This window comes from Vanacampus margaritifer, chromosome 16 (genome assembly GCF_051991255.1).
Source record: "Vanacampus margaritifer isolate UIUO_Vmar chromosome 16, RoL_Vmar_1.0, whole genome shotgun sequence".
Taxonomy (NCBI): Eukaryota; Metazoa; Chordata; class Actinopteri; order Syngnathiformes; family Syngnathidae; genus Vanacampus; species Vanacampus margaritifer.
The window spans coordinates 19035179-19061023 of record NC_135447.1 but is presented as its reverse complement, the minus strand read 5'-3'; the positions used below and the strand labels follow the sequence as shown (position 1 = coordinate 19061023).

Below are 25845 nucleotides of genomic sequence, written 5' to 3'. Positions count from 1 at the left end.
CTCTCTTTAACCTTCATCTCGGAAACAATAAAACAAGAGAACAGACGGGAGGAGGCGGAGGGTGAGGGTGTGAATTTGTGTGTGTGTGTGTGTGTGTGTGTGTGTGTGTAAGTATCTGTGTGGGGGAGACAGAGAAAGATGCAGTAGACATTTGACACATCTCCTTAAGCCAATGTCTACTTTATTATCTTTGGCAGCCCTCATTGGTAGCACTAATCAAGCGGAAGGCTGGAGCGCTGTGTCGGAGGCTAACACTGCGTGTGACAAATATATTATTAACCGGAGGGAGACGGGTGACCTTGGCCATGTCACCTGAGGACCCCACTGGCGCTTGCTTTGCCAGCAGGAAACAACCTTCATATTAAATCCCCTCAGAGGTCAATAAACTAAATAATTCACAAAGGTTATAATACTTTGCACTGAAATCTGCTAAAAGAGAGTCAGAGAGGTGGGAGATGGCAAATCTTTTAACTTGTGAGCAGCTAAATGAGAAATGGTGTCCTTGTCCCAGTGCAGTCTCTTTATCATTGGGGGTGTTTATATGAGCTTGTCAGGGGACGATGTAAATCCTGAATCTCTCTATTTCGTCACTGCTGTCACTCTTCCATTGATCCGTCATTCTGTGGCTGAGGTGATGGGGGTTGACAATGATAGTGGGGGCTTTGGGATCTCGTAACACTGTAGCATTTTTCAATATAACAACTCTACGTATAATCATATTGACAACCTGTTTGTAGTTGATGAGCCCATCACTATGACTTAATTGGAATACTCCAACAAGGAAAATTACAGTTAGGTAAGGTTCTGGATTAACTAGACATTTGTTGGTGAAAAATATGCAATACATGGGTGAAAAATTAGGTCTTTTTACTTTGTGGGAATATTGGTAATGTTGAAAAATTATCCAAAGATTAACTTAATCAGCTGTATATTTTGAATGGGAGCAAATTGTTGAATGTCTCAATGGAAATGAATGGGGATTTTGGGGTGAAAAAAGTTGAATTGTGGGGAAAATGTGAATATTTGAAATGAGAAATTCAATAGCCCATGAAGCAGGATTTTTTGGGGAACATGTTGAAGTAGGTCTGGTTTGAATTGGTCAAGAAATGTGGAAGTAGTTGAAGGACAAAAAATGGTGGCGTAAGAATAACTAAAATAATGTAAATTATTTCAGCGTTAATTAAATCATAAACAAATCTCATACAACACCACAGATTGGCTTCACTTTTTCATGTATTTAATGTGATGATGCCTGGTGTTTGTGAAAATCAAGGCAAGGCTATTCTCGCGGGCAGCAGACAGACACGACTGAGCTAAAGGTCGGAGTTAGAAAAAGCCACTGTGTCATTGCCAGACGGCAACAACAGGGAGATGGTCAGTAATTTAATCTGTGATATAGTAAATGGCTTCAGTTCACGATTCCTAGGAATGTATTTTCAAAGCCTACACAGGCTCGCTAAATCTGTGAACTGGTAGTTTGATTTAGCTGTTCAGTAAGATGATATTGACCAGTAACAATGTTAATGACTACTTACGGAAACCATTTGCTTAAGGTTAAAATTGACAAGCTGTAACATTTGTGTCCTCACACCAACATTTCTTTTTAACTGATAAGAAGCCAAATTTTCTTTGATTATTTCTCTAATTACAAGCAAAATACAATTTAAGTCCCTTCTATCCATCCAAACATGGGTTGTATCAAGTAGCACATGATCAAAATGTGACTCATGTAACAATACAGTGGTGGCTTTGGGAGCGTGATTGACTTGCAGTCTAGACATCCCGTGCACTAGAGGGAGTCTTAAAGTCTCAAGTACCTTTCAATAGTATTGTGTGCAGTATACACAACATGTTGGTAAATTTGTTACTAGTTCTTAAAAAAAAAGAAGAGGAAAAAAGGTCAAAAAAGTTACTAATGTAAATATAAAGAGAGGAGTTAAGTTGGCAAAACTGTTCACCTCTCTCTAGCAACCTCATTCCACCATGTTGAGAAGCTAAATAGTATGAAAGGAGCATCACCGCTACCTAACATTCAGAGGCACACATTGTTTGGCCAAAGTTAAATTTTAACCAAGGGCATATAAACTGAAACACAACAAAGAAGTGTGAAAATGGGCTTTGTGATGTACGCTTAAGTAAACAATCATGTAAGATGAGCTCCGCAGATAAACAAACATCTATACTTAAATCATCTAAACCAGTGGCTCCCAACCTTTTGCTACGGAGGCAAACTCCAAACTCCACTACAATTCTCATGCTTTCCAAATGACTAAAAATGCTCTGTGAAAAAAACAAAACAAACAAATGGTCTATCTCTAAATTGGTACCAAATGGCCCATGTTGGGGAAAAATATGGGCGTACCTTAATTAATGTAGCAGCAATGTATACTGTAGTAGATAATTTTATTTTTTTACTTCCTGATGTAGCAAGTGAAAGACTTGGTGACACACTTGCAAATACTGAATGCAGCAAGTCTAGGGTGACCAGATTTTCCAAATTAAAAACTGTGACACTGCACACTGAAAATCAAATATACAATAAATTCTCACCAGGAACTATTTATAACAAATTTAATTGCTAATTGCTTGCTTAATTGTAGCTGGTGGTTGTGTTATTACTTTTAGCTAATGCCAAATGCTATCTTGGGTGACAGTTCAACAGCGCTAAACAAGCAAAGCATTAACATTCAAACTTTTTTGCTCGGTCCGGTGTTGTGGCACTGTAATTAACTCCGAAATATATGGTATCTCCTGCCCCTGCAACATGAGTTGACACGCAGTTGTTCTGATTTCGGTGCATCAAACAAATTATAAAATGTTTCCATGTACCCCCAACAATGTGCACATGCACTAATCATTGCTGTTTGGTACATTGAATGACTATTTCTATGAATATATAAGATGTCCTACTGTGTGAGTGGTTATTGAACGCACCGCGAGTCAACTGCCGAACGCAAGTGAGTACAGTTCTCGCTTTCTTTTGCTTCTCTACAGTTATCGGTTGTTGAATGTAAGCACTTTTTTTTTTTTTTTTTTAAAACAAAACCTTGTTTATAAAACTGAAAGAAAAAAACACACACAAGGGTGTTCTTCATGAATGAAAACAAGCAAGTAATGTCCATGTTGCTTAGACACGGAAGCAAGAAGTAGTTCTCGTTATGGTATGACACAAATGTGAACATGAAAGTAAATAGGAAGGAATTTAACAAAATTAAATTCCTTTTTCATTGGTTTATCAAATCGCTATGACAACTGTGTGATTGACATACAATTACACAAAACTGGCGGATAAAATAACAGGGCTAAATCTGCCGGGACTCGGGACACCAGGGTCAAAATGAGCCTGTCCCGGTTAATGTGAGCCTGTCCCGTTAAGGTGAGACTATCTCGATTAAACCGGAACATCTGGTCACATGACACACTTGTAAATATTGAATTTAGCACGTCTTCAGCCATTCTCTATATGAAGAAATTGTAAAGTGTCAAATATTTCACAGCTCAAAAAGTTGTGTGGGGTGGACTATAAAATAAACAGGTAGTATCTGCGGCTGTCTTTGCATCATGCTCATCTGCCTTTGAGGTGTAGTAGCAGAACGGACACATCAAAACCATCAGCGCTTGTCGCAAGGAGATATCATGTCTTGAAATAACACAAACAGCCGTGCGCAGGAAAAAGACATGAAAAGATGACATGCATATCAAGCATTCTAAATGCAGTGTATATGTGTATTGTTTACCACGTTAATAGATCTGGAGAATAAGTGTTACATTAGGTTCTGAGCATGTGTGGTATAAAGTGAATGTAAGTGCTTGAGAAGGGTGGCAAAGAGAGTGAGGGATAGAGAAAGGAATAAGAGAGACAGGTGGGAGTGCAGGGAGGGGATGAGAAGGATAGACTTTAACTGTCTGAAGGACAAAGCTACTGACCCGCGGATCATTCCAAGGATTGCCTTTCAGGTTTCAGAGCAAGGTCAGGCTGCTTATTGTACTTCCATGTTTTCGCTAATCTGTTTTTTGTGTGACACAAACAAACACAGGCGGCATGCACGTACACATGCGTAGCACACGCGCGCACACGTATGCAGATGCCAAAACTAAGCCTTCCCATACTGCCTTGAAAGAATCAGCCAATGTCGGATTTGCTATCAACATTAGATATGCTGACTTTGTGCGTACATGAGTATCACACTTGAATATCAATTGCTGGAAAGGGTCGTCACACACCACAAATGTCTAGGAGACATGAATTTAAAAAAGAAATGAATAAAATATTCAGCTTTATTTTAATCTATTGCTACATATCTTAGTGTAATAACATAATGAGCTAAAATCTGTCTTTGTATTATATTGACAAGGTTTAAGGAGCTGACAGTTGTCGTTTCTTGGCAGCTCATTAGTAGCCACACTACATTTATGTCAACACATTTACTGACAGTCAGGAGGGGATGCTGAAGCCAAGGCGATCCCGAGGGACGACGCAGCATCTGTGAAGGAGACGCACCGATGGGCACTGAGCTCCTGATGAATGGTTCCATGGAAATACAACAACAATGGAGAAGAGCTTACCGTCCTTATGTGGTAGGCAGGAGCACAGGGCGATCTATGGGTGGAAAGCAGGCGGACCAAGTTCACATATTCAGTTTACTCTAAGCGAGGCAAACGGCTAGGTCACTGCTAACTCTACTTGGAGCGTCGACAATCTGGCAAGTGGTTGGTGTCTCAGAGCGTCTTAAGTAGCAGCAACCACAATTAGGGAGATGTGGCTCACACACAGGAATGGCCCCATTCCAGGACCCGTGGGCGGAGAGAATGTGGAACAAACAAAGAGTTTGGGGGACAACCACTAGGAACGGATTGGTCTCCCTGGGCGTCTTTCACTGCTTCCTTTATTTCCAGTGTAAGGGACGCAACAAAGCAAGTGGGTGACAAGATAGGCTCAGAACCAGGTTTGACCTCTTCAGCATCAAACTGGCTGGACAGGGCATCTGGCTTGGGTCTGTGTGGTGGCAGAAAAGTGGCGTAGTGTTTGCTGAATACTTGAGCAAGATCATGGTAGTTCATGGGGACATTAGACAGATCAGGTTGCTCTGGCTGGGTGTGACCACCAGGGGGTTTGGCAGCAGACGACAAACAGTTATTGTAGCAGAAATTGCTCCATGAGGTGATTCTGGGCCCTGTGGAGCCTTAGCCAAGGCATGCCCAACACAATTTGAACCTGAAGGTGATCAAAAACATGTAACTGATGAGTTCTTGATGGTTATTTGAGAGCTTCAGGTGGACAAGCGCAGTCTTGGATGTGACATGGGAAACGAGTTGCCCATTGAGGGCGGTAGCATCCTTAGTGGCAGTCAGTTTATGCAGAGGGATTCCCATTTGGTTGGCCAGCCGATGTTCAAATTCTCGTCTGCTCCAGAATCCACTAGGACTAAAACAGGCAAAGACAAGTTATTTCAACTGAGGGTGGAAGCAGAGACTTTAAAACGAGTTGAAGTGGAGGAGTTAGATTCATTACTCACCAACGCCCTCTTCCTCATAGGAGAGTCAGTTATTTTGCCAGCAGCACTGGGCAAGTTGCGATATGGTGGCCGGCATTTTCGCAGTACAAACAAAGGTTAGACATTTTTCTTCGTGTTTTCTCTGCGTCAGAGAGACTAGCACGTCCAAGTTGCATAAGTTCACCGCCACTATCTGATGGTGGGGCTTGTGACACCGTATGAGGCTCAATAGGCAACTTTGTGTTTTGTTGTGAAGTGGACGCACGAGTAGGCGGGGCCAGAGGTTTTGAACCACACTCTCTCCAACGCTTGCAAAGGCGACAGCCCATTTTTATTGCAAGGTTAATTAGCTGGTACAGGCTGTTAGGTTCATCCCTGGAAGCTAATTCATCTTTAATGGATTCATTTAGAGCGCCCTGGAAAATGGCTCTCCACAGCAAGTGTCCTAAATATTACGGAAAACACCGCTACACTGCAAGAGCCCTGTCGTAGAGACATTAGACCTCTCCCACGGCCCGGGGGATCAAAGATTTTCTTCATTTCCTCCGTGAAAGCAGAAAAAGATGCGCAAACAGGTGACTTTCGATCCCATTCTGCAGGGGCCCATGAAAATGGTAGACCCCGGAGGCATCCAATGGTGGGGGCCTAGCAGGTAGGCAGGCGGGCAGGCAGGTAATTGGGCTCGTGGAAGCAGGAGCACAGGGCGCTCTATGGGCGGAAAGCAGGCAGACTAAGTTCACATATTCAGTTTACTCTAAGCGAGGCAATCAGCTAGGTCACTACTAACTAACTCTACCTGGAGCATAGACAATCTGGCAAGTGGTTGGTGTCTCAGAGCGTCTTAAGTAGCAGCAGCCACAATTAGAGAGATGGGACTCAACTGCTGACAACTCCAACACACCGCACCTGGGCCATCTCATTGACATAATGCATTTTCCTAGCCCCTTCCCCTAACCCCAACCATCAAAAATGATTGCCTACCCCTATTCCTTACCCTAACCTCAACCATAACCCAATTCAAACCTAAACTCAAAAAGAAATCTTGACCCTCAAAAAGAGGTCTAAACTTGTGGGGCCCGGCAAAATGGCCCCACGTGGAAGGGTGGGCCCCACAACTCTGTGAAATCCCGAAATGTTGGCCCCACTATGTAACAAAATCAAGACCACACACACACACACACGTCAGGGTGTTGAGGCAGCAGCACTGACTGTGTGTCTTTGCTACATTATGGTAAACTTGCTAGCAAGCTGAATTATTGCGGTATTTGATCACAAAAACTATCAGAATACATCTTGTACTGCTCCCGCTGATACGTTCGCAACCGACCTCTTTAGGTTGGACCAATCAGGCATTGTTTAGGGCGGGACATGAAGCTGTGACAAACAAACAAACAAACATGGACAAATGTATGCTGCAATTATTTCTGTTCTTGCAGAATTACTCACCGTTTCCTTGTGAATGTTGACAGCGAGAGTGCTTTGTGCATTTTTAGCTGGTAAAGATGTTCATGCTTTTTTTTTTCCCTACGATGAGAATGAAAACAATATTTTCATTCGTTGCCGTGATTGGTCAAAACAAACATGCGCAAGATACTGCATCGTCCAATCGGCTTGAAGTTGTCACGATGGGGTGGAGGACCCAAATGCAGGGAGGCAGGAGAACCACGGCAGGGATGCATGTAATACTGAACACAATTTATTTAACAAAAAAACTAACAGGGGTACTGGGTAAAACTCTAAATAAACAAAACCAAGAAAGTTCGGAAAAGAGCAAAAATCAAAGTAACAACAAAACACAAGAGTGGTGACAGCAATGATCCAACCAAGACTGAACGAAACCAGGAAACTAAATACAAGCCAACTGACGAGACAACGAGAGACACCTGGACAGGAAACAAGTGGCTGGGGGAGATGATTGGAGGACACAAGGGAACAGGATGACAAGTACAAGTGCAAACAAAACCTAACAAGCAAGACAGGACACAAAGCCAAAACAACAAAGTACTAAGTATGATATACACAAATCATAACAGTACCCCCCACCCCCTCAAAGGAAGGATCCCAGACGACCTAAACAAAAAGTCAAAAATGGCAGTGGGGCCAGGGGCTGGAGCGACACAGGCGAAGAGGCCAGGGGCTAGAGCGGCATGACGTGCGCCGCCGGAACGGGAACTGGTGGTGGCTTCTGGACGTGTGCCGCCGGAACGGGAACTGGTGGCGGCCACAGGACGTGCGCCGTCGGAACAGAAACTTGTACCTGCCTCTTGCTCTGCTGGGTCCGTTTTTGGTTGGATCATTCTGTCACGATGGGGTGGAGGACCCAAATGCAGGGATTCTCCTGCCTCCCTGCATTTGGGTCCTCCACCCCATTGTGACACAAGTATTGTACAGAATGTCCCTCCTTGCCAAGTTAAGTTCCAGATTGATAATGTGAAGAACTCCCTTGAGTGAATCACAATTATCAATCTGGCTATTGCCAGGTTAACATTATGGGGCACATACTCCCGTTTTTCTCCTGGTTTAACTACCATTGTAGGGACATTTTTGTGGGCCCCACAAGTTCAGACCTCTTTTTGAGGGTCAAGACTTGGCATTTTAGGAAATGCATTATGTCAATGAGATGTACCCACTAAGATATAAAGACAGACGTGTGTGTGTGTGTGTGTGTGTGTGTGTGTGTGAGTGTGTGTGTGTGTGTGTGTGTGTGTGTGTGTGTGTGTGCGTGCGCGCACGAGTGTGTTTGTGTGCACATGTGGGTTAAAGTGCCCGAGCGTGTTCCATGCTGATCTGATAATCAGTGAGCAGGGTCAATAAGATGTTAACAGCCCCGTGGGATCGACAAGTGGTGGATGGGTGGAGGAAGGACGAGGGTCTCGGGACAGCGAGCTGTCCTGTGACTGTTCTAACTGGTCACCATACGTGTATGAGTGACAGTGTGAGTGCATCGGGGACAGTCAAGTACCTCTGTCCCTGATATTCGACTCTTCAGCTGCTGCTGTGTTCTCTTTGTAAAGCATTAGTCAAACAAAGGTACAAGTGTAGTGTAAAATTGTCATCAACACAGCATCAACAGAACTTTGCCAAAGAGATGTGTGCACGTTGACTATAATAAGCAGAGTTTGGCACTAGCAGTGTTAGAAGTGGCGGCGTTACTAAGATTTTATCTCAGTAGCCTGGTTGTAGCCTTTGTGATCAATTCTAAACAGTTGGGTTAAAAATAACCCAAATATGGGTTATTTGGGTCACCCAATGTTATCTTTAAGTTGGACCAACCCAATCACTGATTATTGCAGATAAACTGGGTTAGAGTATGGGTGTCACCCTGCATGTTGGGTGATTATTGTATGCCCCAAAATGGATTAAATGTGACTTTGCTGTTGGGTTAATCCAATGCGACCCAAAGTGGTCTAAGATATAATTAATTAGTTACACTGGTTTGCATTAATAATAATAATAATAATAATAATAATAATAACAATAATATGTGTAAACAAAGTATAGACAACATTTCTGATGTAGAATCCAAATATCTGATTAGTTTTGCTCTATACTCTAACGTTTTGTTTTTTGTAATTTTGACCTTAAAAGAAGTATAATAATTATAATACTGACAATAATACCTGATTGTTATGTCAGAACACAGCTAAACATTTTTTTTACATGCCAGTAGCCCAGTGCTTCTCAATTATATATAATAAATATATAAAATTATAAATATTTCAGACCCCCCCAACTTTCTGCCGTGTCTATAAATTGTATCATTTGTCTATAAAATTGTCACATACATCTCTGCAGAGGAGCAGAATATTCTGCACACCTTCTAGCAATGAGAGAGTTGCTGTCACCTACTGTAGTGGATGTGCAATTACATTTTATTCTAGTAAGCAAAAAAACTAACAAATGAAAAACAAAACACCAATACCGATACCAAGTACTGATACCACATTTGTACATTCTGGTACATTTTATACAAAATGGTAAAAAACAGACACATTTTAAAGACAGACCTTTATATCCCAATGATACATTTTCCCTTTAAAATTGCACGAAATGAATGGCAATGTATTTTTTTCCATTTGTTCATCAAATATATATTTTGTATAGAACACACCCCCTGGGCGTTATTTTATTTTGAAATGGCTTGGTCAGAACCAACAAAAAGCCAAAAAATGGTCAAATAACGCCCAGGGGTTAAATAAATATGTAACTCTTAATGAGTACCCGTCAGACATGTGTGCCTCATATTACAGATCGTAAAATTACAACAAGAGAGCATCTGATACTGGTATCGGCCACTATCACAAGTGCCGATACCTTGAAATAAGTTAGAGTATCGATATCTGGTGTTGGCACTCACCCATCCCGAATTTAAAAAAATAGGGTGAATTAGCTTGGTGCGCTATATTTCCCAAGTAGCTTGCCCAACATTGGTGGTAAGAAAACCAAGCCTGAGTGACCTCTTGGGGTTTCTGGCACACTTTTGCTAGTAGCGGAAATAAATCTAGTGGTATGTGTGCTTTAACAGCATGTCTACGAGTCATTATGCTTGTGAATAGCTCATACTGAGTGAGCAAGCAGGTTACAAGAGTCATAAACCACAAGGATAAATTGGATAATCTCAAAGATAAGCAATCAAATCTCATACAAGCATGCCAGATGTGCGTCAGTGGGAAAACTCCAGTTACATGTGCAACCTAACAGATCAGTTGAACAGAAGTACATGTTCAAAAGGTTAGAAAACACAGACACACAGGTTATTTTTTTGTGCAAAATGGGGACCTATTTCTCAGTGCATTTCCTAGGCCCTTGCACAAATCCCAACCATCAAAAACGATTGCCTACCCTCATTCTTATCCCAGGCCTCAACCATAACCCAATTCAAATCTAAACTCTAAAATCAAGTCTTGACCCTCATGTGTAGGTGAGGTCCCCATTTGTCTGTGAAAAGTCAGAATGATATCCCCATTTTGTAGCATAAACCCGCCCTTGACATAATACATTTCCTAGCGCCTTACCCTAACCCCAATCATCACAAAGGATTGCCTAACCACAAACCTTACCCTAACACCAACCATAACCCAATTCAAAATAAACTCTAAAACCAAGTCTTGACCCTTTGTAGGTGAGGTCCCCATTTGTCTGCGAAAAGTCAGAATGATATCCCTATTTTGTAGCACAAGTCTTGTAAAATCCCTGAATATGGGCCCGGCCATGTATCAAAAACAAACAAACAAACACACACACACACACACACACACACACACACACACACAGAAAATATCTGTATTGCTGTGATTCAGTAGGTCAATATGAGCAAGAAATGCTTGCATTGATGCATGCAAAGGGAATGACAGAGGACTCATCAAGAGATAAGTGGGTCTGGAGCACTACAAAAAAAATGTGTGTTGTGTTGGCAGGCATTTCAGTCAAATCCCTTGTCAATTCTTTGGCCCCGCCTTTGCCATCTGATATTCAAATGCACAGTAAACTGGAGGAGAGCTCCTCCCAGACCACCCGCAGAATCATCAGGGATTAGTCAAAGTGCACCAACTGGGTCAACAAGATGCAGGGCCAGTGTATGTGCAGGGGGACAACTCACCCACACAGGAGTCGGACTAGTCCTGTCTGTATTTCTGTTCACACATGTGAACTCACTTACACGCTCAGACGCAGAGAGACGCAGTGACCTCTTTTCCCATATTTTGACAGTTATTCAAAAACAACTCAAAAATTCCTCTTGATTTCTCTGTTTCAGAACAGGATGGGTGAAGCAATATGAGGACAGGCGCAGGGAGATGTAAACATTCCCACTGCTGTCATCCACCTTAACATTGGTTTTCTTTGCTTTACTAGGTTAAGGGAAGATTATAAAATTTATCATTTTGCTAAGGGTTGTAAGCTTCAGAATTGAGAATTTGTTTTACCCCTTAACATCACACAATGTGTGTGTTTGGGTCAATAACCAAGTTATGTCATAATCCTGCTTTAATAAACACCTCCAGCAAAGTGGTGTTTTTGTGACGCTGTTGTTGTTTCACCGACCTGTTGTTCCAACCCTGACCAAAAAGAAGTATATTTAAGTATGCTTGAAGTATACTAACAATTAGGAGAGTATACTTCCAGTTTACTTTTCTTGTACTTTTTGGAAGTATACTCCACCAAGTAAATGTTAAGTGTACTTGTAAGTATACTAGTAAACGAGTATTGAATGGGAAAGAAGACACCGCATACTCACTGTGAGGGCATGATATCCTTTCGCAAAGCAGCACGTCAGGTCTGGACCATTTGTGGCACTAGCACAGCACAGAAACCCAACCCGAGGCTGTTGAACAAAATAACACTGACATACCTGAATGGGGACGATAGTATCAACTGTCTGTGCGTCAGTGCCCCAGAAGCCATTTCTCAACACCACACGATGACCTCAGTCAAATATCATTTTGCTTTCCTGGAGCTCTTTTCCTGGGGGTGAAAATTCAAATAACTCACACACCGTACTGATGACTTCTCAGACAATGAAATAATGTAAATCAAGAGAGACGGCACAGCGTTGTACAAGAAATGTCTATCGGACACAGCTTAATCTCTCTGACACACTTCAAGGACAAAAGCAGAATATTTACCGAGATGACTGAGATAGCTGTTTAGCATGTCCGCCATAATCCAGTCATAATCACTCTTGTCTGTTTATTTTGCACAGAGGTCAAGCGCTTTTTCTGCATCCACAGTTTGTTGCACCAATAATGACAGTTTTACTCGTTAATGAATAATCTACTCAAAAAAACAGTCCATTGCTGAGTCCGGACAAAAAAGCAATGTCAGTGTTTTGTTTGTTCTTTCTCTAACATTGTCTAAATTCATTTTGTGAGATAAAATCGCTGAGTTGTAATTGCTTTGACTAAATACACTGTATGGCCCAATAAATGTTCATCTTTAAGTAAAGTCATTGTCAAACTTATTTAGGTTTCACCTGACACTTGTGTTTTGCACTGTATGGCTTAAGATGAACCTTCCCTGCAGTTCTTGGGGAATGTCACAACTGTCCCTTACTGATTTCAGTTCAAAGGTTATAGACTTCCAAAGGGCCCTCCCTCTGCAACTTGCACCTGCCTCCTCCCAAAACAGCCCTTGCTCTACTCTAAATCTCAGCAGCCACTGTGCCTGAAACTGGGGGGAAAAGGCCAAAGGTGGAAGTCTGCTAACACTGACTTCCGCCCTCTGAGACAATCAGGCGTCTGAATCTAAACTCTCTTTTGTTTGCACTGCTGGATCAGGAGAACATCAGTGCAGAGCAGACCTTTGACCCCACATTAATATGGTTTTCATTCTGGTTTTTGTTAACCTTTAAATATTCAATAGAATACAGTATGAGTATATTACAAACAGAATTCCCACAGGGCTAGGGTCATATTACTCCATTTCCAAATTGAAGAAACAGTCTAATCTGCACACTCCATTCAAAGGTTTGAATAATAACCTACCTCAGTTATCCAGTGAACCGGAATTAAAGGTGAGATACATTTAAAGATTAATTAGGTATGTGTGTTGGATATGTACATGTTTATACGTAACATCCAATGCTGAAAACAATTATTAGAGCTTCTTCTTCCTTTCCTTTTGGATTGTCCCATTAGAGGCTTTCTGCATCGTCTTCTCTAACAGCAACTGCCCTCATGTTTCTCACTACATCCATCAACCTTCTTTTTGCTGTTTCTCTACAGCTCATTTATAATGTGATCTGATATAGTGATGATCCCTAAAGAGACATTTAGCATCTTTTTCTCCGCCAACTCCTTCTTTGCCTCCTGCCATTTCTTTAATGCCATTGTCTCTAAGATGTACATCATGGTCACAAGATGGTGTAAAATTCCATAGCCACCTTTCCTAGATGGTTTTCTGCAGAGGTAGTCCATCAGGTCCAAGTGCCTTTCCATTTTTCAAACTTCCCAGTGACTTTCTAAGTTCCATGTTTCTAATCATTGATTTTAATTGGTCACACGACAATCAACTCTTCATTCCCTTATTTTCTTCATTCAACAATTCCTTAAAGTATTACTGTATTTCCACCTATCCAACACATTACTGGCACCACCTTCTTCACCCTAACCTGTTGCACATCTTCTCCATCTCTATCCCTCTTCCAGGCCAACTGCTGTTAGATGCCACTCCCTCTTAAGTCTTTACTATCCATCCATAAGTCTTTGGTTTGGACTTTTCCATCTTATTTTCGCCTTACACACATCATAATGTCACACCTCTATGTATTATTTTTTTTCCTCCCGGCCCTCTCAGTTGTCCCACTTCTTCTGAGCTAACACTTTTTCCCAAATGCTCACCTTCACTCACTGGTCTTTCTCCTCTTTCAGACCAGAAGACACGGCAAGTACTCACCTGCCTAATTATCGCTTTACCTTGGCTGCACTCTTCTGAAAGCGCTTCCTGCCCACCAAGAGCCTGTCTCACCTCTTCTCTGAATGCCGCTCAAGACTCCTTGTTTCTCAGCTTCCATCGCATGGTTGTCTAATTTGCGTTTGTCTCCTCACCAAAAGAGGCAACTTACACACCTCCATCCTATGCTGTCTGGCTCAAATCTCTCTTACAACTATCTTAAAGTTTGAAGTTTAAAGATCTCCTTCAGATGACATAATCTGCCCAAGATGTTGTCTACCATTGTGCTTGTACCCCCACTCTTGTAGGTGACCCTATTATGTTCCTACCTCTTCTGCAAGAACCTGTTCACTACAGCCATTTGCATCCTTTAGACAACATCTACCACCATCTGTCCTTCTAGGTTCCATTTTTGGACACCCATCAATTCTTCATGACCCCTGTCGCCTTACCCAAGATGTTTGTTGAAATCTGCCCCAATCATTATTCTTTATTTACAAAACAAATTCATATAACTTCTTCCAGAATGCTTTTTTCTCTTAGTAGTTTACACCTGACCTGTGTAGCAAAACCACTATAATGATTAAATATTATTCCCTTGATTTCAAGCTTCAGACACATCGCTCAATCTGATACCCTCTTCACAAAGACTTCCTTTAGGATAACCCATATTCCATTTTGCTATCCATCCACACCTAAATCATCATGTCAACCCATCCCTTAGCTACATTCGGTTTTAGTGTATTATTAACCATTAGGTTACATGAACTTAAAAATATATATCTTGGTAATAATCCATGCATTAGTTGGTGGTCTAATACATTTCTTAAGAACGTTTCAACTAACAAACGAGGTCACAGAACCAATTAAGTTTGTAAGTTAAAGGTACTACTGTACTGTACTTTTATTACTTTGGCGACGGCTGCAGGGCACCTCAGCCTCGCTTGAAACCAGGATAGTGTGTGTGTGTGTGTGTGTGTGTGTGTGTGTGTGTGTGTGTGTGTGTGTGTGTGTGTGTGTGTGTGCGTGTGTGTGTGTGTGTGTGTGTGTGTGTGTGTGTGTGTGAGAGAGAGAGATTTGTTTCTTCTTCGGTAGTTGCTTCAGGTATTTCCGGCGTACTGCTGTTGATATAGCGCCTTCATAGTGGCGCAACGCTGCAACTGCAGTTTAAAATAAGTTGCTGCCATGCTCAATCAATGTGTGCTGTGTTGAGCGTTATCAGTCGCTCTGGCTGAAGCGCCGCACAAATTAGCTGGAGGCGGCTGCCTCCGAATTTTGAACGCAGGAAAAACCCTGCAAACACCCAGATTAAAGAAGGGCGATCTGAATTCTCATTAACCTGCTTGTTATGATATACATTTTAGTCAATGTATTTTGTTGCTAACAACCACAATTGCTAGCAACAAGCCAAACATTGCAACCAGCCTGTTAACATCAGTACCCTTTCCCTCTGTCCCTGACAAGAGTGTGTTAAATCACATGCAAAATCATGGTGAAAAGTTTTTTTGTTAGTGAAAATCTTTCCCTTAACTTCAGGTCAAAGGACAGAGTTCTTTGAGCCACATTTCTGTGAAAAGATTCAAGGGCAAAGTTCAACATGTTGGGGGAAGGAATGAAAGGGTGGATATTGTATCTACATTTATGTGGCATTCAGGGTTGGAGTTCAAAGATGAAAGGTCACTCCAGTGCAAAGGTTACTAAGCAAGATACTATCCAAAATGCTGAACCAGTTTAATTCCTCTAACTTGAGGCTGATCGTAATAGCTGAAGCGCACCACTATAATAACGTCCAAAATGGGCTTTGTGGCGCAATAAAACGTAAAAAATAAATAAAATAATTAAAAATAAATTTAAAAAATGGCACAGCTTTTCATTTATCCAACTTTGGTCAGGACGTTTAGCAGACGTTTTACTGTGTTGTAGTAGCCAATGATGCAAATTGCACCCACTGTGAATCCCCCCCCCCCCCAAAAAAAAAAAACACAACAACAAAAGAAAAGACCTGGCATATTCATGCCTTTGCTGTTTATGATACTGGCAATGACCTGGATGAATCCTGTTTAAACATTAGAATGAGGTTACAGCAGGTTAGAAGAGACTGACTAAATATAAATGGTCAAGAGTTTGGCACGATGACAGAGTTGTTGGGAAACGTGTGTGCAACTATGCATTGCACTATGCTGTGCTACTACCACCATCACTACTGCCACTACTACTACTGCTGCTGCTATAACTACTACTACTAATACTTTTACTACTACTACTACTAATAATAATACTAATACTGGTGATAGTACTGTAATTCATTTTAAAATTAGTCAATGTGGATAAAAATACATAGACAATGTGGATGTTTTTCTTCCTTATGCGAACACTGATGTTCCCCTGGCCCTTGGAGACATTCTGTTCAAGGCCATGTTGACATGACAGACTGCAGGCCAAGAGAGTCTATATCACAGATTAGCACAAGTTGTTTGTGAGGAAGAAAAAAGTGCATTTGCAGCATCTGCTGTTTGTGAATGATTTCACACTTTAGTGACACGCATTCACACCTGGGAACAGCCTCGGTTTCCTGATCAAGGGCATCCTGCAACATTTGTGAAGTTCATGTTTTATTGGTTACTTTTTGCTGAAACATGCAGCATATATTCTCATATTTTATTTTATTTTTTAACCTTTATTTAGCCAGACAAAACAGATTAAATTCACTGCCTTTCACAAGTATACTTGTCAATTACATTTTTTTCAACCGGGCTAGATGGGGGAGAAGCTGATTATGCCCCATTGTAAATGTCAAACTTTGAAACAACGTTACTGATGCACAACCACCAGTAGATTACATCATTGCCCCATTTTATACAAAATAAACACAGTTTGAGAGACCATGGAATTAATGGCTGCATTTTGTACAACCTACATTTTTCTACTGTCGATTATGAAAGAAAGGGACTGGGCAGAAAGTAGAGAGTCTATTCTGTCATTTGGCAGATTCGGTTTATATATAATTATTGAACATTATATTGTGTGGGTATTTAAATTTTGAAATTTTCTAAAATAGCTGCCAGTGAATTAAGAACAGATTATTATTTACAACTGTGACCTGACAAGAGGCAAGGTCTCTTGAGGGAAAAGGAAAAATTGGGGATAAAAGATTAAAACAGCAAATAAAACAAATAAAGCAACAAACAAAAACAAGCAAATACACTATACGAGTAAAACAAACATAACCATATATTGGAACTCATCTAATAAATTACTTTATGCAGTAGACTGAAAGATTTATTGGTCAGTACTATCCTAATTTGAGGTGCGTTAAAGAATCGCAAACGGTAAAATATGCCTCTAAATGCTTCGGTGATGGCATGCAAAGGAGATTATTAACAAAGGCGATGTCAAACTTGGTGATGTAACAAACAATGTCGTGCTCAAATACTATTTGGACACTTCAAAATGAAAATATGAGGAAAGAAAAATCTGAATGGATATTATTATTACATTTGTAAGATATACCATCATTCGGGTGTGTTATATGTACTTTTACATGTACTATGGTCCCCCCTCTTAGATTTTCTTTTTTAAATAAATAAAAATGCATACCATTTTCTTTTCTACTTGTAGCCTTTTGAGATCTTGCAATGTAAAGGGCATTATAAATAAAATTTATTATTATTATTATTCGCATGAAGTGTAAAAATGTTTACATTTCCTGTAGGCTATGTAAGAAAAATATACTATAACAAGTAGTTAAGAAAAAAGAGACAAAAAAAAAAACAATAGAATAATTACCTCAAAAGTTTCAAATGATCACCCGTCTTCCAGGTATGGAACCTGCCCCTAAACATTAATTCATGCGTTTAACTTCAAAATGAAGAGCTGACTGAGCACTGTAAATACTGAACAAATAATCCACCATACATTTGTTATAATACATTGATTTTGACTTTATAAATCTTTGAGAAAAATAAAAAGATTTATGCATTTTAATAGTTTAATGGACCTTTTTCACAAAAACTGGAAAATATGTCCTCACCAGGAATCTCAGCTTCCAGTCCTTATATTTAGCACTAGAAGCAAGATGAATCACAGAGTACATCGTACACCATCTCAAGCATTTGCCCCAAATTATCTTTGCCGATGTGGAAACTAGTATTATACAAGAAAATTTCATCAGGAAAAAAAAAAGAAGGAAAAAAGCATGCACATTTTTCCACGAGAAACTCATCGAAAAGGGGACCTTCTAAAATGCTTCATGTGTGTGTATGTCACCTAAGGTTCGAAAACTTTTATTAATTGTCACACATCTTCACCTACACATCTCTACATCTTATTCCCAGTTCAACATCTGAAAATATAAAAATAATCGACACAGTATTTTTTATTATATTGGCATTCAGCCTTCCTCTCCACATAGACGCTCACTATAAAAATCTTAACGTGTTAACTACGACCAATTGCTACCAAAATTGACATGCACATCTCTAACTTAGGCCCACATCAATATCTTAAAATATCAATACGATCGGCTTAATAGTTTGGATTTTGAAGACATTAATAAGCATTTTCCTCACTAAGCGACATGACAAATGTGCACATCTATGGAGAGTACGAAAGTATATGCCGATAAAATCCAAAATACTGTGTCAATCGCTTTTACATTACTGTGGGCATACGTACAGTGTGTGCATGTGACTTTTGATAACGATTGGTTGTAGTTTTCTGAGATTAAGCCACATTTCCTGATTTAAAAAAAAGTGCTCTTTCCTGCCGCAGAATCTATCAAATTCACTGTTGTTTTAGTTCTGTGTCACAGGGAAACAAATGAAATAAAAGGTAAGGCTGCTTTAATAACTAAAAGTTTAAAACACAGGAAGAGCATTTTTGGTACGATACAGTGGCTTTTATTTTTAGCCTGTGGTATTGTTACAGTCGCTGTGCACCACACCAGAAGTCGTGATCCACAGCGATTGCGTATTTCCGGCCACAAAATGCGAAAGTGTGAAAAAGGTCTATAAAGTAATTTGAAGCGGAGAGCTACTCCTTTGGTAGTGTTATAGGTGAAAGGCTACCAGTTTGAAACACATAGTTTGAAAATTTGCTTGAACTATGACTGCTATTATTATATGTTTTTATTAATGATAATCATTAATGTGACATTATGCAAATTATTTGTCACAATTAGGAAAAAGACAATAGCTATGCAACACTATTTTCGTTTTCATAACAGTTTGAGGCTAGTTCTTCTTTAAATAAGTTGTGTAAAATAATCTAACAATAGAACTTAAAATAAGTTATGTAAAAAAAGAAAAAGAAAGAAAAAGAATAGAATATATTCACTGATCTAGAACTGACTTTTTTTTTTACATGGGTGATTTACCCTGTATTGTTTGTGTACTTTTATGTTGCATTTAATATTTTTCTTTCTAATTCCTTAATCTAATAAAAATACATTCATGCATATTTCTTTGTTTTAATTATCGCATGTGATTATCGTCACATCAGTGAACAAGAACCTGATGACGTCACTGATGTTTCACGTTTTCTAGTACAGTATGTCATATGCATTCTACCTAAAAACAAAAATACGTTGTGTGTGACGTTGAACTGCCTGTGCGATGGTCATTGGGGACTAAAATGATCTAATAATCACTTCCACGTCGTTCATCCAACGTCTTTACTTTATTTTGATTGTTATGTGTGGGCGGTGAAGCGCGTATCCCTTTAAGGGTGGTGTCAAAGCAGCAGGCGGGGAGGAGGAGTGTGATTGTCCCCGCTCAGTGCTTGACAGAAGGGACACCGCGAATAAACAATTCCCACAGACTGGCCACACGCAGTACACCTTCGGTCGGATTGTTGTGGCACAGTGGGGAAAAAAGAGTCAATGGGGCATTTTTGGACTATGTTTTGATTTCGAAAGCCCGACTCGCCATTTTTTGTCTCGTGCTCGGAGTGACGAAACAGATGCATGCCGTTTTCAATGGATTTGCCTATCCGTGTAGAATATTAATGCGCCACTCCGGCTGACTGGGCTGGACACCGCAGGTAGGAGATTTATACATACAGTTACAAACACATGGGGTGAAAATTTACACTGTTACCCAGAACGGACGCGGTGCGGACGGTTGTGCCTTATTATAACGCATTTTATCGGGGGCAGGCGAGGTTGGTTGGTTGGGTGTCGTAAGGCGAGAGGCGTGTATGGATGTTGCACCGAAAATGCTGCATGTGATGAAGTATAAAGCCGCCGACAGACTGTGTCTGCATAGCCGAACAATAAACTAGTCCGGGGCCTTTTGTGTGTAAAATGGTAATGGGAAAAAACCAAAACAAAAACAAGTTGTGAATAAAGACTCGTTAACTTGAAAGCCACGGAAAAATGAAAGCAACGTACTGCTACTGTAAGGTTACTGTCACAAATTGATCATAGGGACTCTGAGCGCCACCGTTGTGTTAACGTCAATGCTACCCCACTGAATGGTTTGCTCTTTAGTTTTTGAATGTTGCATTAGTAGGCTATGTGAAACGTTCAAAGCCAACAGAACAGTAAAGACATTAGTTAGTAGTTACTGTAGTTCATAACATCTCAGGCTGTCTCAATCATTGGATATAGAATGAACAATGAGTGAAAAAAATGCTTGTGTCAAACTAGAGAATTAGATTGGGTTTGTAATCAGAGATAGACTGATATGTTTTTTTTAATGGCCGATGCTGATTATTAGTAGTCAAGGAGGCCAATAACGGATATTTGAAGCCAATATTCGTTTTCAATAAAAATTGGGGAAAAATATTGGCGTCACATTAAAAAACAAATGCCAATTGTGACTTTGTTGTAATGTCTTAAAGCGTTAATGCTTATTGAACAAATTTTCCTACTTCAGAGTCAGAGAGTTCAAGGATGTTGTTTTTTTAATCTTAGATAATAATAAAAAAAATCAGGAAGTTACCACGGTTTTACTCCGTCTTAAATAGTTGAATAAAAAATAAAGAAGTAAATACCATAGCTGTTTTTTCCAAAATAAAAAAAATCTGAATCTTAAACTTTCACATTTCACAAAAGGTTCAGCAGTTTCCGCAGGATCAACAGCATCTCTTATAAAGTTAACTAAAAATTTAAATAAATAGTTCATTGAGATTAAAATGGATTTAGCTGTACCTTTTATCGACCGTCAGATTTTCAAAAAAGGCCTGCTGATACCCCGATACCGATGTTTGTCAAAATGCCTAATATCGCCGCCGATAATCAGTCAGTGGGTCTCCCTATTTGTAATGCACTAAATAGCCAGACTCAATGTCAATCAATGTTTCAGATTTTTTGTCTTGAAATGCTTGTGTTAAACTAGAGGATTCAATTAGGGTTGTAATGTACTAAATAGCAAGACTCAGACTTCACACATTAATATGTTAGCTTAGATGATCGTTTTGGTCTCAATGTTTCATATTTTTTTGTTTTTACATTACAGGTACCACAGTGAGCAATTTTTAACATTACAGAATAAAAGTAATTTAAAAAAAAAAACTTTTTAAATTTAATCTACAAAGCCCGATTTTTGGCAGTTGTACTGTCTTTTAACTGGAGAAATGGAGAAAAAATAATGTTGGTTCTTTCTTGTGTTGATGAAGCATCCTGTAATGTTTGTGTCATCATGGCGTGTTGCTTGAGTTCAAAGTTTTTTCGTTGTGTAAGTAAGTAGCAGCCTTTGACTGGCCTTTGCGTGGCGAGGTGTGTTTTCTTCAATGTCCTGTTGCTCCATTTGACTTTGGCAGAGAGCAGAGACAAAAGGTCATAAACTGAGGTTTGCGACAAGTTACATTAAAGGAGGCAAAGTAAATCTTGGTCTTAGGTTTGAAAAGGGCACATTTGAAAGCCTCCCAGCAGCAGCCTGATGTTGCAATAAATGTTTACAAAGGAATTGTGTGTTCAGTTAAATGCACCACCTTTCACAAACCTAATTTAGCATCAGTCAAGTTTAGAATAATGTAGAGAAACCTGTGTCTGGGGTTCTACCATTTAGCCTTCCTTTTGTTGAGCAGTTAAGCTGCTTAATTTTTTGACCTGAACTTATACTTCAAAGTTGTTCAGTTTGCCCTTTGTAGTCACAAGAACCAAAAAACCTCCCCATTCAGAGGCATGCTTGCCAGTTTTACTTGTTATAGTGTTCTGTGGCCAGGTCTGTGTATAGTGTTGTTTGAATTGGCTTTAGTTGCCTGCTATTATCCTGCAAGTTGCTTTTGAGTGATGTGTATGGGGTATATGCCACGGTGGAGGCGGGACTTCTGGCTTCCCGGTTTTCACACATCAGTTTGTTTCCGTTTCCTGTTAGCGACGTGTGGGCCGCGTCCCATTTCTTGCGCCTCCGCCTTTGTGGCCCTCGAATGCGCGTTCTCTTTGACGGGTGCGAGTGTGTAGTGTGTCTGTCTGTCTGTCTCAGTTGTCCGAAGCATTTCAGAGAGTTGAGATGCCCTGCGCGCTCCCGCAGATGAGTGGGAGCACGCAGTTGGGGGTGGGGGGGGGGGGTGGGGGATGCAGGAGTGGGGGTGCGAGTGTTGGAGCGCCGCCATTAGTGGCCGGAAACGACGCTGATGTGTGAAACCCGGAAGTCGGAAGTGTCGAAGTGGCATCTACCCCATTAGCCTGCAACAGAAATGGGGCATTTAATTTGCTCAATGCAAATTCTTGGGAGGGTGCTGAATATTTACTTAAACAACACTTGCAAAAAGTCATGGGAAATGATTATGTCATATTTTGATTTTTATTCGCCACACTTGTTTGCCATGAAACGACTCCCACAAAATACTTTCGATTTACACTATTCAAAACTTGCTTCAAAAATTCATGCCTCTCAATGTATATATTGTCTGATTCCACATTACTTACAGTATTCGCACAATTTAACGTTAAATATAAACTTTTCCCCATTCATTTTCAATGGGACTGACATTGAACTTTTTCTAAGTACCACTTTCAACGCCCACTTCCATATATACAACTGATCATCACTGCCAGGTGTCTGATACTGCCCGGAAGCACTAGTAAAGTGCATTGTTCAGTAACCAGGAGGTTGCAGGTTCAAATCCCACTTCCGGGATTGGTACATTGCAAATATATCCATGGCCGTTATGCTAAGTATTATGCATGTATACCAACTGACCATCATATCAGGACAGTGAATTATAATTTCTCTGAAATGATTAAATCCCACCTTAGACAGATTGCAGTTCAAGATTTCTTTTTATTCATTTGCCATTTAACTACAATTAAAGATTTTTAATTTTCACATATTTTATCTTTCAATTGACATCATAAGCACATACATTCAAATCTTAGCATTCAGCCAATAGCGTTCAGCTTTTCAGCATTCCCACACAATTTCTGCAGAAATTGCACTTTGTCTAGTTGGAAATTACATTTATAGTTACAGACATAAAATTCTAATACATTTCTCACACTGTAACAGTATGTGCATTCCACATTTGTACATCATACTGTACCTCAGCAAGAGTTCAAATCCATTTTTTTCAATTGTCAGTCACAAGTGTAAGACACACACCCGAAAAAATGTTGAGGGTTGATTACTGAGTCACTCTTTGGGTGTTAGTGGTGGGAGGGATTAGGATGGGGGATTGATGCACAATCTAGTAGAACAAGTGTCAAGGCATTTAATGCACTTTTTTTTGATTTATTACAAACCTGGGAGCTGCCCAGTAAGGTTTTGGCCACTAAACATTGTTCAAGGGCACTTTTGACAGTAGATGTGCATTCTCATCTTCTTAGAGCCCACCAGAGAATCACATCATAGGCCTTTTGACCTCAAGCTCATTTCTCTAATTGTTTGGTCTTTATATTTGTAAGCAGTATGCATTGAGTCAGCTGATGTAAATGGTAATTTTATTGATGGTTTAATAAATGTATCCCGCTCCATAGCTGTTACTGTACTGAGATTTGTATCATAACAGATTCATAGTGCTAATGTTTTAAATTTTTTGTTGAGTACACAAAACTGTCCCCAACCAGTCTTTGCAATTATGAACATTGAATGAAGAAAACTATATCAATGACCCTGCTTTATGGTAGTGTCTTTGGCAAATAATAATTTACAGTGCACTGATTGAGGAGCATTACACTACATTAAAATATACACAAAAACAGCGCACATTGTTTTACTACAAGACATTTTGAATTGTATTTTCCCTCTTGATAGTTAGATTTGACTTTTTCATCGCTGTCTTGACCTCTTATTAAAGGTTAAATATTTTATGTTAAAGTAAAATTGTAAAAAAAATTATCAATAATTAATGATATTGACAGATATGCAACACTTATATAATGATACACTTTTTAGTTATATTACACAGCTTTAGGCGGTGTATTTTACTGCTAATTTTAGATGTCAGTGTTAGCTTTCTAGCCACGGACTGGCTAGTTGCTTCATCAGTTGTCACTTGTCAACAACAATATATAATATTTTGTGTATTGTTTGGACATTTTATATTAGTGATAAGCTTTTTGTATGCTTGTGTGACATGTAATGTTATAAAATTATACTAATATTACACACTTATTGTTCACGATTAAAGTTAATAGTTTTTTTGTTTTGTTTTATTGTCTTAATATTAAACTGGTGGTTAAATGATTTTTTAAAACTGTATAGTCACTATAAATGTTAAAATATTTCTTAATGTATGGTCCGAAGTTTTTCCGTTGCGGTTTGTAAACGCATTTAAAACTGACGCTCGAGGAAGCAGCCAACCAGGAGCAAGCGTGAAAACCAGCCTACCAATCAGGAGCCAGTGTTCGCACAGCCGAATTTGCATATGCAGACAAGATAAGACACAAGACTCAAACTCCTAAAGCTTCCGCGGGAACAGTCCACCAATCAGGAGCGGGCGTTCACACCGCAAAATTTGCATATGCCACTCATAGTAGCTTGCCTCTGTGGCTTGGCTGTAAGGGAAATGTTGAGTTTTCGCCCAGTAACATCCCGGACAGGCCAAAACAAATCCTTCGGACCATAACGTTCAGTGTTTCCTCTAGGATTTTGTTCAGCAGCGGGGGCAGGCCAATTTTGGGTTGTAAAAAATTGTTAAGATTTTTTTTTTCACATCGTGCCTGGAGTGCCGAAATTAATTCGTCAAGGGAACGGGGTCGGTGGTGACTCCAGAGCTCTACACTAACTTTTACACTAACTTGGTCACACCACACCGCACAGGATTTGGTTGCACCATTTTTTGGGGAGTTGCAGCATGATCATATTTGCTGATGTACAGTCATCTCAATTTGCATACTGTAGGTTCATATTTTGTAAAGATTGACGGACTCAAGATATATTTACAATATATTTTACTATAGCAAGAACTGTCTGCAACAAGCAGCGGCTGGTAAAACAAGTCAATTATTTTATATCAATTTAAAAGAAAACAATGAGGGGAAAAAAATGCTTTTCTTTTATGTGAACATTGCTTTGTTCAACACAGAGTATAGCGAAGCCTCCCAACCATCTTCCCCTTGGGAAAACCAACTTCCCCTTGGGAAAACCAAAGCTTCACAACCTCCCTAGCATCATAACCAATCAAATCAGTTTTTCCCAATCAAGTGTACATGAGCACATTGTCAGCACATTGGGGTAGGGGCAAACTGCTACGAAACATCGTGGACCGTAACAAGTCAAGTTAGAAGACACGCCAGCATGCGCTTCGAGGGTCAATTTCAAAATAAAAGCCTACCAACCCTATTTGAATTCATTTGGACAGAATATTTACTAATAAAGACTACCTTTATCAATATCCTGCGAACATGGAGGTCTCAGAAAGTGGGCATGTGTTTAGTCCGCATAGGAGTTGCGGGGGTGGGTCCACACCTTCACCTAATGATGTCATAGAGTGAGCACCCGCTTGTTTTCTCGGGTTCCCTTGGGAGGGGCTGGTGCTTGGAGAACAGAATGACCTAGGGGCGACTGGAGGAAAAAAA

At 40.0% G+C, this 25845-nt stretch overlaps 1 protein-coding gene and 1 long non-coding RNA gene across 3 annotated transcripts in view; one reads left to right on the top strand and one right to left on the bottom strand.

Moving 5' to 3' along the window:
- Window positions 1-4319: 4319 nt before the first annotated feature.
- On the bottom strand, window positions 4320-12165 carry LOC144036372 (uncharacterized). 2 transcript variants are annotated; one of them, XR_013288630.1, is made up of 5 exons: window positions 12119-12165; window positions 11845-11957; window positions 5517-6203; window positions 4567-5425; window positions 4320-4484 (listed from the first exon to the last, which is right to left on the bottom strand). It is a non-coding gene; the product is annotated as an uncharacterized LOC144036372 (long non-coding RNA). The 2 variants fall into 2 exon arrangements; XR_013288629.1 differs by lacking the exons at window positions 11845-11957; window positions 12119-12165 and having other exon boundaries at window positions 5517-6440.
- A 7459-nt stretch (window positions 12166-19624) lies between these two features.
- nrip1b (nuclear receptor interacting protein 1b) overlaps window positions 19625-25845 on the top strand; it is a 90019-nt gene continuing 83798 nt past the window's right edge. Inside the window, exon 1 of the mRNA XM_077546363.1 lies at window positions 19625-19922. The gene's annotated coding sequence lies outside the window, so the exon portion shown is untranslated. The remainder of the gene's footprint in view (window positions 19923-25845) is intronic.